The 14,052-nt window shown below is 34.7% G+C and overlaps 1 long non-coding RNA gene across 8 annotated transcripts; it reads left to right on the forward strand.

Moving 5' to 3' along the window:
• Window positions 1–4: 4 nt before the first annotated feature.
• On the forward strand, window positions 5–4,353 carry LOC113306939. 8 transcript variants are annotated; one of them, XR_003338922.1, is made up of 7 exons: window positions 5–286; window positions 425–527; window positions 788–874; window positions 961–1,773; window positions 2,158–3,213; window positions 3,521–3,578; window positions 3,903–4,353. It is a non-coding gene; the product is annotated as an uncharacterized LOC113306939 (long non-coding RNA). The 8 variants fall into 8 exon arrangements; XR_003338916.1 differs by having other exon boundaries at window positions 2,158–3,578; XR_003338920.1 differs by having other exon boundaries at window positions 3,521–4,353.
• The last annotated feature ends 9,699 nt before the right edge of the window (window positions 4,354–14,052 follow it).

The raw sequence follows: 14,052 nt of genomic DNA on the forward strand, positions 1-14,052 counted from the left end.
AAATCTTGACAAACAAGGCGGATGTCCATTACCCTAAGTTTCCTAATATAGCTTTGTTCCCTAAAAAGCTAAAATAAGAGTACCCGGCTTCGTCCGTGTTTTTTTTCTTTTTATCTTTTTCGATTCTTTCTTTTCTCTTATGTAATTCTTCGAATTTAATTGTACTGATTGGAGTTTGTTGATCTTTTTCAGGTATTTTTTACAGGGGTGAATATTCAATCAGAAGACGTGCCTCTTTTTAGGGTTTACGGTTGCCGTCATCGGATTGATTCAGCGAATCGATTCGGTATTAAAATTTATTTGTTTTTGTTTGTTTTTAATTTGATTGATTAATGCAAGCATATCTTCTTCTCCATCTTATCAAGCAAATTTTCCAGTTTCTCACTGTTAAACTCTTCTTTTCATCTACTTATTCACAACAAAGATGTCGTTGAAGAAATCGTTGGAACCATACCTCGTAATCCTCCGTGTTTCAGCAATCCGAGATTCTATCTCAAATCCTAACAGAAATATCACGTCCTAAAGGGGTTTGTGTCTCAATTTTGTATTTGCTTTTTTTTTTTGGATAAATATTGATTAGGGTTTTTGTATTTGCTGAATTTTGTTAATATATTATTGATTTGATGTTGATTACCTGTGATTTTGACTATTGGGTTTTGTAGGTTTGATTTATAGGATACTATATATTTCAGGAGACTGAAATTAGGTTTAACACAGTAGGCATTTTACAGATTAATAAGCTAATGTAATATGGGTTAATTACAATTCAGGTTGTACATGTTTGCAGGATTTTAACTAAGATATGCACAGTGTTCCGCACCCCTGGCTAATAGCATGTAACTACTAAGTATGCAATGAATGCAGTTTCAAAGTGGTTAGTCTATTAGAATTGAATCTATGAAGTTTTCTAAATTTGATGAAGGTTTAACTGATTCACAAATGTCAATTTCCTCTATGCAGTGCTACCCTGGCTAATGTTGCTAATCCTTTGTTCATGGACATTAGAGTTGGCATTAGTTGCCAGGGTAAGTTGAATCAGTGATTGGGACCCGAATTTGAGGGTCAGAATCAAGATATGATGTGATTCTGGAAACTCGAGTGTGGGATATGACTGCCGATGTATTAGAATTTCCAGTATTACATCGCTTCTTGGTTGTTCATATTGGCTGAATAACAAGTCCTTGAGCCTCCTGATGAAATATTAATAAGTCCTTGATCCTCCCGATGAAATGTCTATGTACAGGTTTTCCAATTCAGATCTAAATATGGTATGTTCTCATTGGAATGTGAATTTTGGTTTTCAGAGAATCATTTTAGATTGCTGAATTTGTTTAATATGATTAACTCGCTCGCTTGGTGTTTCTTATTGTCGGAGCTCTATGAATTCGCGCTAAAAACATCAGTTCCAAGCCAAAGCCTAATGACGATACCTTTATCTCTTTGTGTTTTAATGCCGACTTATTTTTATGTTGTATATATGTATAAAGAAAAGAAATAGTATCTGCTGGTTTTTGAAATAATGTGAACAGTTGTGGGCAAAGTTACCTCGACGGAGATGACTTAAAATGCAGGTTAGGTTCTACAATATTTAACAGAATTCTAACGCTCTTAATAATATACTGTCGTTTCTTGAGTTTTACTTCAGTTGATGTATTATTTTAGAATGTAATTAAATGTCTTTTAAGCCTTTCTTGGTTCAAAGCACATATGTGTTATTCAGGCCATATGTGCAAGCTATGGATACAGGCTCAAATCAAAGAAGCTTATGACAAGGTATATTGAATTTTGGAAGGTTTGAACCTATTATTTTTCAATTTTTCTGGTAACAGGGAAAATTTTAGGTGTTTAAAAGAGATAAAGTAGTAGAGAACAAACAATTGCGGTGAGCATGTGAAAAAAAAAATCCTCAAAAGATAGAGAGGGATAGTTAGGCTCCCTGGAGCCTTTACAACCTAGAATTATGCTGTTACTGCTCTCCTCCTTTGGCTTAACGATTGTTCACTTTCTTTATGAAGTACATCTAATTCCTTGTTGCATAGATGAACTGTTACATTATAGAGCATTGAATTTTACTAAATGGAACCTACTAATCTCTTTTAGTATACACCGTGATCAGTTACATAACACAATTCTAATTTTATGTTGTTGATGTTATAGGTTTTGAACTTGGTAAAGGATGTTCAAAAGCATGAATTAGCTGAAGTGTGAACTGCAGCGTGCATTTGCATAAAAAGTGTTATTCGGTCAGTTAAGGTTCGGATAAGCAGTTTATATCTTAAAGTTTGATTTGGTCTTTGGTGATGTTTTTTAAAGGTTATTATTCAGAATCTGAGTGCAGGTCATTATTTCAACGAAATGACTGTGATTCCCTTGGTTCAACTTTTAAATGATCCATGTACTTCTGTGGGTTGCAAGATTCTTTGATAGGAAACTGCAACCTAATTCATTTACGAGAGAAAATGGTGTTGTATAACTTGTCAGGTCCTCCATACGGTAGTAGTTGGTGAGGAATGTGACATTTCGTGCAAGGGTTATAAAGATAATTATCCCGACCTGGTGACACCTTTTAGTCTCGCAACCGGGTTTTGTTCCTTAATTTGGAAATAATGCAATTTTGTCATGACCCTACCAGAAAACCTATTTTGCACGCCTTCGACTCAGAGCTTCACAGTATTTCTCGCCACCCAGCAATAGACATGGTCCTGATGTCAGAGGTACAACAACAATTTCATAGATGATCCCGTATATTGATTTTATTACAAAGGTTATCACTACCCCTAACTCTTTAATATATAACTTAGTCGGTATTAGTTTCCCATCGGGACCGTTATTTTAACATGATAACGGAAGATACGTGGTATTTTCAGCCTTGGAAAAGATTTTAAATGTCTAAATGGATTATTTCAGCCTTGGAAAAGATTTTAAATGTCTAAATGGATTATGTGCTTGAGTTGTGCTTGCGTTGTGTGACTCTATTTTGAATCAAGGTATGTGCCGTATGGTCTGATGAATGGCGAGCTTGATGAAAAGAATATACAGTATCACTTCCCCAGCTGACATCGACAATCATCAGTAGAGAGCACTGGTTTTGTCTTAAATATTTCCGTTTGTCTTAGATTTTGCCGCATACTGTTTTTCGTATTATCATATCTTTTATGTTTTTATCTTTTTCAGTTTCTACCTATGCAGGAACTTCTTCGCTCCCTGTCAAAGGTAAGAGCTTCGAATGCTCTCATATTGTGAATTGGTTGTCTTATTTTTATGGTACAACACCATCTTAAATCGTTCCCCCCAATTTTCCCCAAAATATTCATGAACTTATTCGCTTCCTGTCCTTTAAAAATTTGGATGCTCTCATATTGCGCAATTGGATTTCTAAGGTACAACCCCAATCTTAGATCAGAATTATCACACGGTCTTTGGATATGGTTATATAGTTACCTATATATAGTCTACCACATCAATCTTAATATGCTATCTAATTTTCCTTTTTAATTCATTTCATTTGTTAAAAATATAGGCCTGAGGTCTAAACCTTGGTGTCAATGTGTTGTTTAACTCTTGCAGAAGCGTATAAGGTACAACCCCTCTCTTGGATCAGAAATTACTTTTTACATTTGTGTGGGTGGTCGGTTCAAATTGTCTAATGGAAAATATTTGACTAAAAATTAATTTTGAAGTGATTTAAAAAAAAAACAACAACTAATTTTGGAGAGTTATCATGATTATCGATGTTGTGAATATGGATAATGTTTCAGTTGATTTAGAATCTGAAACTGCATAGTTGAAGGTGGTGCAACATCTAGGAAAAGGAAATAAATTCTATGAGCAATAAGTTCTTAATGAGTTGCACTTTTTGGCATGTTGATTCGATGTTGTTCATCTTCTACGGTTTGATGTAGGGTAACATGCAAGTGAGCATCAAGGATAAGGAAATGTTTCTCGGAAACGGAACATTTTGATTGGATTGCCTGAAGTACGTGGTGATTGTGTGACCCTGTGTATTCCAGACAGGTTGACTGGTGTTGCAACTCTACTGTGTATTTGAAGATCGATATTGAGGCTTGGGCCAATATGGATAATGAGACCCGCATGGATATCTGCACCTTTGGTTCTTCCAAGAAATTTTGGGGTTATACCAAACGCTTTAGACTCAAATTGCTTAAGTCGGTCTTTCCCTATAGTCTATTAATTTCTTTGTATGGAATGTAACTCCTGTTTTCCATGGGTTATCCCTTTAATTTTTTTTTTTTAACCAAGGAAAGAACTTATATTAAACATAAGTAATTGATACATCACAATTTATGTAAGGAATTAACAAAGGAGGTGGATGAAACCACCAATCCCCACATAGATTATGTTTACAAGCTGCCTTCGCTATTGCATCTGCGGCTTTATTACCAGACCTATACACAAAACTACAAGACCAAACAGGATTAATATTACATATGTTTACACATTTTCGCAGAGGAGGTATACTCTGTCAGTGACAAAGAGAAGAGAAGATTGTTGTTAGAAGAAAAGAACAAATTCCCAGAAATTCCCAGATTATCAGATTCAAAAATCACATGAGACCAACCATTTGAATCTGCCAGTTGCATAGCCTCCAACATTGACCATGCTTCGGCTTGTTGAGCATTACTAGCTCTTCTCAAGGCTCCCCTTCCCATGACATATGCCCTTGTAGAGTTCCGAATTATAATTCCAATACCAGCTAACAAAGAACTAGAATTATAAGAAGCATCGATATTAAATTTTTAGGTACTGCAAAGGAGGAGGTTCCCATTTATGATGTAAAAACATATTATGAACATTAGGATGATTGTAGTTAGCAGGATTACTTCCTAGATGATGCTGGAGAATGTATGAAGTGACCTGATGGACAACAGAGTTATGGTTGGGAGTGGTATTGTTAAAAACAACACTACATCGAAGCTTCCATATGAAATGCATGATGCACATAGATAAGTGAACAATCTCAGGGGACTTCTGGATGTTGATGATGGAGTCTTTGAGTTTCCAAGTCTGAATCCAAGATAAGAGAGAAGAGTGCTGCAAAATAAAGTGAAACTGATGAGGTAAAAAATACTGCCATATTGCCCTAGAGAGAGGGCAATGAAGTAATAGATGGTCCAGATCTTCCATTTGATTGTGGTTGCAAAGCACACAGTGTAAATCACCATTATGCACATGGGTGAAAATTCTTGCTTTGACTGGAACATCATTGTGAATAGCTCTCCACAGGAAAATCTGAAACTTGTAAGGTACTTTCAACTTCCAAAAAGATAACCAAAAATGTTGAGATAAACCCATGGAGTTATCTGTTAGGATATCTTTGTCACACAACATCTTATAAGTTGAGGCAGTAGTAAAAATACCAGTGGTTGTAAAGGGCCAGATTAATTTATCCTCTTGATATAACTGAATGGGAATGGTTAAAATGGAGTTCACCTGATCAGCTGTAAAGAGAAGGCGAAGAAGCGACACATTCCATTGTTCAGTATCAGTATCTATAAGATCAGAAACCAACTGATAGTTAGAAGTATTCAAATCACCCCAGTCCTGTAAAGCAGAATTCAGAGAAGGAATCCAGTTAGATGTCCAGATGTTGATATGAGCTCCATTACCAACTCGCCATTTAGCATTTTTCAACACAATCTCGAGCCCAATAGAGATACTTTGCCAAATCCAACTTGAATTTAAGTTAACCGGTGGAGGGAAGAAACACAGGTCATGATGAGGAAAATGTTTACCTTTCAACAACTTCGCCCATAAAGCATCTTGGTTATGTAACAATTTCCAAGCTAGTTTCACAAGAAAAACTAAGTTAAAGTTGCATAAATTTTTAAGTCCTAGTCCACCTAGCCTTTTAGGTAAACATACCTTTCTCCAAGAAATGTACTTTTGAGAACGTGACTTGATGTAACTGTTCCACCAATAGCTTCTCTGAATTCTTTCCATTTGTTGAAGAGTTGCTTCAGGTAGTTTGAAAACCTGCATTTGATACATACCCATAGAGCTTAGAACAAAATTAACCTGAGTAGTTCTTCCTGCTTGATTCACAATTTTGCTCTTCCAACCCTGCAATCTATTATTCATGTTATCAATAACACCCTGACAGTTCTTATGTCTGGATCTATGCAGCAGAAGAGGTATACCCAAGTATTTTTCGCCAAGTCCCATAACTTTCATACCAAGAATACCAGTGATATTAGACTTATGAGCATTAGAAGTGTGCTTGCCAAAAAATAAGGTTGATTTCTGCATATTTATCACCTGACCTGAAGCTTGTCCAAATATATGAAGCAAGTGTTGAAGCTGCTGCATTTGAGTAGAATCAGCTTCAAAAAATAACAAACAATCATCTGCGAAGAACAGATGATTAATTAAAGGGCAGTGATGATTAATTCTAATCCCTGAAAGACGACCAGAGTCCACATTAAGCTGCAAAAGTCTAGAAAAAGCTTTCATGACAAAAAGAAATAAAAAAGGAGACAACGGGTCTCCTTGACGAATACCCCGAGTCGGAGAAAAAGTTGAAGAAGGACTGCCATTGATAAGAATGGAAATATTTGAAGTAGATATACACTGCTCTATTAAACTAATCCAATCATTATGAAAACCCAATTGCCTAAAGATGGAAAGCAAAAATGACCATTCAACCCTGTCGAAAGCTTTCGACATGTCTAATTTCAAACCAACCAAAGCCTTCTTAATCTTTTTACGTTTCATACTAAACAAAATCTCATGAGCAATAATGATATTGTCATGGATATGTCTTCCTGCAACAAAGGCAGTTTGAGTAGGGGAGATAATATCAGGAAGAAGGGGTTTAAGACGGTTAGCTAAAATTTTAGAAATAATTTTATAGCTAACATTGCACAGACTTATGGGTCTGTAATCAGCAGGTGTTTTTGGGTTTGAAATTTTAGGGATTAAAACCTGATAGGTATGATTGATGGCTTTGAGCATATGTTTATGAGTGAAAAAGTATTGAACCATGGAGATTACCTCAGTGCCAACAACATCCCAACAATGTTGATAAAATCCAGCTTGGAACCCATCATTACCCGGAGAAGCCCAAGGCTTGATTTGAAATACCACATCCTTTATTTCTTGAGCATGAGGCACCTGGATAAGGCAATTGTTCTGTATTTCTGAAACACAAGGTTGAAAAAGCTGCAGAATCTCGTTATTAATCTGAGGCTTAGAAGAAGTAGCAATATTCTTAAAATGGTTAGTAAAATAGCTTCAATATCACTTCTGCTATCAAACCAAATGCCCAAGGGACCCTGGATAGAATTGATAGTTGACTTCTCTTATTGTAATTGACTATCGAGTGAAAATAAGAAGTGTTTCTATCTGCTTCAAGAAATTTATCACCTGCTTTTTGCATGAAGAACTCTTTTTGAATCAAAAGCCATTGCTGCAAGGAAGAGCTTAGATGCTTAACTTGAGGATGAGAAGAAGGCAAATTGCGGTCATAGCAAAATTGTAGCTGCTTCTGAATATTTTGAAGGTTATTTCGATGTTGCCAAAAGAAATCGTTTCCATATCTGCAGCTGAGTTCTGGTTAGTTTTAATTTACTAGAAAACTGAAACGAAGGAGACCCCGAAAATCGTGTGTGCCAGCTGCGTGCAATAGTATCAGTACAAGAATCCATTTTAAACCAACACTTGTAGAGTTTAAAAGGAGAATGCTTTGTAGCAGAAGGAACTGTATGTAGCAAAATCGGGCTGTGATCCGAAGCAACAGGTACTAAATGTTGAAGATGGGCATTTGTGTAGTGGTTGATCCAGCGATTATTCACTAAAGTTCTATCTAGACGAGCAGAGACATGATCATCTCTACTACGATGATTTGACCAAGTTGTGTCAGCTCCTGAGTAACCTAAGTCAATGAGACCTAGTTGCTGAACAAAATTTCTAACATGTCTAGCATGATGAGGATGAGTGACACTAGATCTGTGCGTTTCAGAATCATGCATGGTGAAGTTTAAATCACCCAGAAGAACCCAAGGAAGATCAACAAACAAATGCATATTAATAAGATATTGCCACTGGTTAGCATTTTCTGTATCATCATGAGCACCATACATGAAGGTTATCAAGAAATCCATATTATTATCATGAGTATGGACAATAACATGGATAGTTTTAGAGGTTGTATGCATGATTTCAATATCAATTCCATTTTTCCAGACAAGAGAGATACCTCCAGAGAGACCCAAAGAGGGATGAAACCAGTAATGAGGATATTTAGTTTGATAAAGATAAAATCTCATATTATTAGATTGAGCTTTGGTTTCACACAAGAAAAAATATCTGGGTCATTGTTGGTCAAACAGAAATGAAGATAATCACGAGTATGAGGGTTACCTATACCTTGACAGTTCCAAGAAAGAATTTTCATGACGGTAATAACAGAGAAATTCAAAAAAAGACTGCAAGAAAACAACAAAAGAAAAAACAAAGCAAAAATGAATAAGAAAGGATAAGTTTTGACAATCACCCGTTGCCATGCATCAGTATGATTATGTGCATTATAAACAGAGGCTGCAGCAATGTCCCAAACATTATCCATGGCTGAAGCAGTGGTATCATCTTCAACAAAGACAGTATCATCCACTTGAGAAGTAACAAAATTGTCATCCAAATCAACATCAGGAATATGCGGCTCAGAAGTTATAACCAAAATAGGTGTACGACGATATCTCTTCTTAACACCACTAGTACTAGCACCGTCACTAGTCATAGTAGAAGATGGTCTCAAAGAAGAAGAGGGCTGAGCTTGATTGTGATATGAAGAGGAAGCACCAGAACCTGAATCAGTGGCCTAGAAGATTGAAAGGCGCATACCATCAAAGGGTCTAGTCTGTTTTTCAATAGGTTTTCGTAGTCTATCACGCCTCTGAGATCCATGTTGATAGAAAGAGTTGCGCTTCTTTCTCAGGATTCCTTTGAGGAGGCAAAATGGGCTCTACAAAACCAAAACCACGAACAATTTCTTCCATCTCCTGATGGGTATGAGTCATATTAGCACAGTCGATCTCTTCATGATTAGGAACTTTACATTCAGGACAAAGACGATATGGCTGTTTCTCATAAAAAAAACCAATCCACCTAGTTACACCAGCAGCATTAGCAGTAGTTATACCAGTAATAAGGGGAGTGTTAACATTAATGAGAACAAGAACTCTATACTTAGAAGATGTAGGAGGATTCACACCATCTGGTTCTATGACTCTAACTTCCCCAACAATATTACCAAACATTCGAAGAATGTCAGCATAGGTGAACTCAGGTAAAAGATATTTATACTCTAACCAAAAAGGAGAAACCGTAAAATCCAGTAGATGATAATCCATAGTGGGATTCCAATCCTTTAAAACAATCAAATGACCATCAAGGTTCCAAGCTCCACCAAATAAAATTGCATCTTTATCTTATGAAATTCTAAACTTGATAACAAAAATATTTGGTTCTAAACCACGCACCTGGACAAACCATTGATTGTGTCTTCGAAGATGAGGCCATATAAATTTAGATGAACGTTCAGCATCCTGCCAAGACATAACCCCCGGAGCATAAAGCTTACCAGCAAGACTAAACTGCCAATCCCTAAATTCCAGCTAAGATAGCAGTGTTAGAATGCATAATCACTCTTCTCCTAATAGGCTCCTCACTGATAGAAACACTTTCCATTTGGTGAGCAATATTATTCAAAATAGTACGAGCCATGAAAATAAAGAGAAAGAAGATGATAACAAAACAAAAGAGGGTATGAAGAAAGAAGAAGGTTATGAGGTGGGTTTTATAAACAAAACATGAAGGAGGTGGCAAGAGGTAAAAGGGATAAGTATGGGTTATAGGTTTAAGAAATTGGAAGAACAGATAAAAAGTTGTAGGAATCAAAGCTTCTAAAAAAATATAGATAACATCAGAAGCGGAGATCGATAAAGGCATCAGCTTGTTAAAACCAAAACAATGATTCCCAATCAGATAACGATGGATCGACAAGATAAAGATGAATAAGATACACACCACTGTTAGATAAGGCCAACTTTTGAAGATGCCAACTTTGATACTGCCAACCATGAAGAAACCCAGATAATTGATGGGACAATAGTGCAACACCATGCGTGGCAACAGATAAAGAAGAAGATTAATCTGCCATTAAAGGGAAAAACAGATCAATTAGAACCAGAGATCGACACGAAGAAAGGGAGAAAAAGAAAAAGAAAAACTAGGACATCAAAAACAGTGAGAATTTTACAATAAATTCAAAAACCAAAACGAGTTATCATACAGAGAGATTCAGACAACATTTAAAAGCTAATGAATGAACATATTAAAAACAGATCAGATCAAAATAAATGAGAACGGATTTGGGTTGACTAATTTTGACTAGGTGTTTGGTTCAGAACAAAATCACTTGCTGCCGATCGATTATTTACGAAACAAATTTCTCTTTCTATTTTTTGATTTGATGAGAAACAGTTGTATGGGAAGCACTGATGATTTTTGCTTGAGAAAGAGGGTAAGTATGTCTGATCCTCTGACCTTTTGATGGTTGCATTTCTTAACAATTTTGGAACCACATTCAGTTATCCCTTTAATTTGGTATAGAATTTCCTGGGCATTTAGACCGGTTAATGTACATATATAAATATAAAAATCCATATGCATTGAATAAAGTCTGTATGTAGATTTTTGTGGTTTAAGAAATCAATCAAGTAAATAATAGATTTTATCAGTTACAGTTCCATCTTAGGTGGCGCCATACTCTATCATAGATTTTTGCACATTTTTCCGGATGACTATGTTGGAGTCTGCAATCGGCAAAAACCAAGTCAGGGTTACCAATTTATGTTAAAAGAGGGACTAAAATTTAGGCTAATTACCGATTTACTTTGAACAATATTTTAAGTTTCTGATTTAACTCGATTTCCCGAACATGATAATTTCCAAATCTTAAACGATTTCCTAACCTTAACCGACCTGATCAGGTTTGATTTTGGAATATCATAACTAAATTTAATCCCTATATATATTATCTTATGTACATCTCTGAAGCCGAACATATCTGCGTGATTAAAACAAGTTTTACTTTTATTCATAAATCGATTAGTTTATTTTAACTCTCAAAATATTTTGAAGGTTAATTTTTTGTCAATATTAGGTAGGCTTTTTAAATATATTTCAGGCAGTTTATCCTAATTCTCATAGTATGAGGTAGGCATTTTTTTTATGGTCAGTTTTTAATTTGAATTACTCTATTCTGCATGGTTTGTTTATTTATTTATTTACTTTTGATCTCCTATGTTTTAGGCCACCGACAGATTTATTACTACCAGTTGGTATAAGATTTTCGGCGACTCTTCTTCAATCCGAAGAACTATGCAGTAACGAGGAACAAGTAAGTAGAATTATACAGCCACGAGGAACAACCAAGTAAGTAATTACAAAAAAAACACACTATTATGATGCGATTAATAGCACAATTACTTGAATTGACAAGAAATGATGTGATTGTCAAAACTATAACATTGTAGGAGAGGATTGAAACAACAGCTAAAAAGGGAGCCATCAAGAGTAAACTTCTAATAATTATTTTTCCATTACTACAATAATATGATGAAAAAATAACATTCGCTCTTTTATTGCTATAATAATATGATGAAAAAAATAACATCCACTCAGAATATCAAGTAATTTTGTTTTTATAATTTACAACAGGCAGCATCCTTGGCACAAAAAGCACGTTGTGAAAGAGAGAAAAATCAAAAAGTAGATCAACCTAAAAGAGATCCATCAAGAGTAAAATTCGAATCCAGAACTAGAACAATATTATGTTAAAGATAACATTGACCTGGAATCTTAAGTAATTTTCTGTTTAATTTTCCAACAGGCACGATCCTTAGCACAAAAAGCACGCCGAGAAAGAGAGAAGCAAGAATTAAAAGATATACAAATTCAACAATTAGAAAAAGACAATGGTATTTTCTTTAAAAATGGTGTTCTTCCAACAACTCTTCTTCAAACTGAACGATTATGCAATAAGGAGGAAAAAGTAAGTAAATAATTACAATAAAACACTATTATAATATTTTTTGTTATCTATAAGGCTATAACTTACTCAAAAATAATGTTATATTTGGAAGTTTACTGAACCATTATGCTGTGATAAGGAGCGTAATCAATTTGTACTTGAAAGAACCAAGGTAATATTTTATTGTCTTTCATAATGACTTAATATAAATCAAAATTTAATATCTTAATTTTATTAAAACGTTTAGTAATTTTAATTGACAACAAAGGATGCCAACGAGAACGTCGCATTAGAGAACGAGAACAGCAACCAAAAAGGGAGCCATCAAGAGTAAGATTTAGTGAATTTCCTTTTTCATAATTACATAACATTATTGAAAAATAGCACTTAAAATATTAGTGAATTTTCTATTTAAAAATGACAACAGGCAGCATCATTGGCGCAAAAAGCACGTCGTGAAAGAGAGAAACAAGAAAAAATACATCAACCAAAAAGAGAACCATCAAAGGTAAAATACGAATTCATAATTATAGTATTATATAAAACCATTACCTATCAAGTAGTTTTTACTTTTTTTTTTTTACAAAAGGCACGATCTTTGGCACAAAAAGTGCGCTATGAGAGAAAGAAACAAGAATTAAAAGATAGACAAATTCAACAAATAGAAGAAGCCGATTGTGTTTTCATTGAGCAAGCTAAAAATAACATGTGAACAAGCACATAAACAAGCGCGATCTTTGGCACAAAAAACACGTCGCGAAAGAGAGAAACAAGAAAAAATACATCAACAACATGCAATGCAAACTCAAGAAAAATTACTAAAAAGAAAGGAAAGACACTATAATTACAGGCAAGAAACTACATAAAATGTTAATTATTTATCAGTGATTTATTTATGATTGTTATGTATTTGACTAAAAAACGTCTTTGTCACTGTAGGATACCCGGCTTAAAAAAATAAGGACAAATGTTCACCCCCCTATCTCAGCAATGGTCCAATAAATCCAAATATTGATATTGTGTATATGTTGATCGGGTAAGAATAGAATAAACATAATTAAAAGTACATATCATTATTATCATATTAGCTTAAGAAAATAAATACATCGAACTTTTGTTTATCGCAGACGAAGAAACAAAGTGAAAGATATAATGGACAAAATAATGCAGATATGAGAAATGGCGTCGAAGAATAGCAATGTGCTTTTATAACTGGAATGAAAATTTAATTAAACTAGCTAAGATTCCAAATTATTTTTTAAATTTTGGTTTTGTTAATATAGAGAAATATATTTCATTACGTAAATAAATTAATTTTATCTAAACAAGCAAAATATAAAATTTTCCTATTCAGCATAATAACACTTTATCCCGACTCTAACACGGCTACATTTGATATATCGCGAAATGTGTAGTAATTTCCTAACTCAAACATATTATTAAGAGTGAAGAGAAAATCTTTTACCATATAAAAGTCCATAAAAAAGCTAAACACCAACCCTTATGTGAATTGAAAAGATACCTATCAAAAAATGTGAAGTTAGCTTAGAGAGGTTGAGCCCCGGTCGTAGGCCGGGGTGATACCTAGTCTATATTATAAAAAGAAACGTTGTCTGTCTTGGGTAATAGACGACCATTGATTTCGGTCATCCAGCGGTTTCGAATAAGAGTTGAGGAGGTTTAAATCCGTCGGTTCGTTTTAAACATATAGTTTTGAGAGATATTTACGTCCATCGATTTGTAAGATGATCTTTCATTATTATTTTGTTTTAGACGGCAGGGATTATGCCGTGGCCCGGACCAAAACTAGCCCTTACATCGCCAGTTAACCTAATTATGTCTAACCTTAGGTTTGTCGTCACCACATTCCTAATCCTACTGGCTCCGTAAGTGAAAAGAAAAAACAAAAGACGAAACCAATGCACAAAATTTCGCAATTAATTTTTTTAAAAGAATGTAGACAACCGTAAAACATTAGCACAATATCACGGTATTGTACT

Source organism: Papaver somniferum, chromosome 8, assembly GCF_003573695.1.
Source record: "Papaver somniferum cultivar HN1 chromosome 8, ASM357369v1, whole genome shotgun sequence".
NCBI lineage: Eukaryota > Viridiplantae > Streptophyta > Magnoliopsida > Ranunculales > Papaveraceae > Papaver > Papaver somniferum.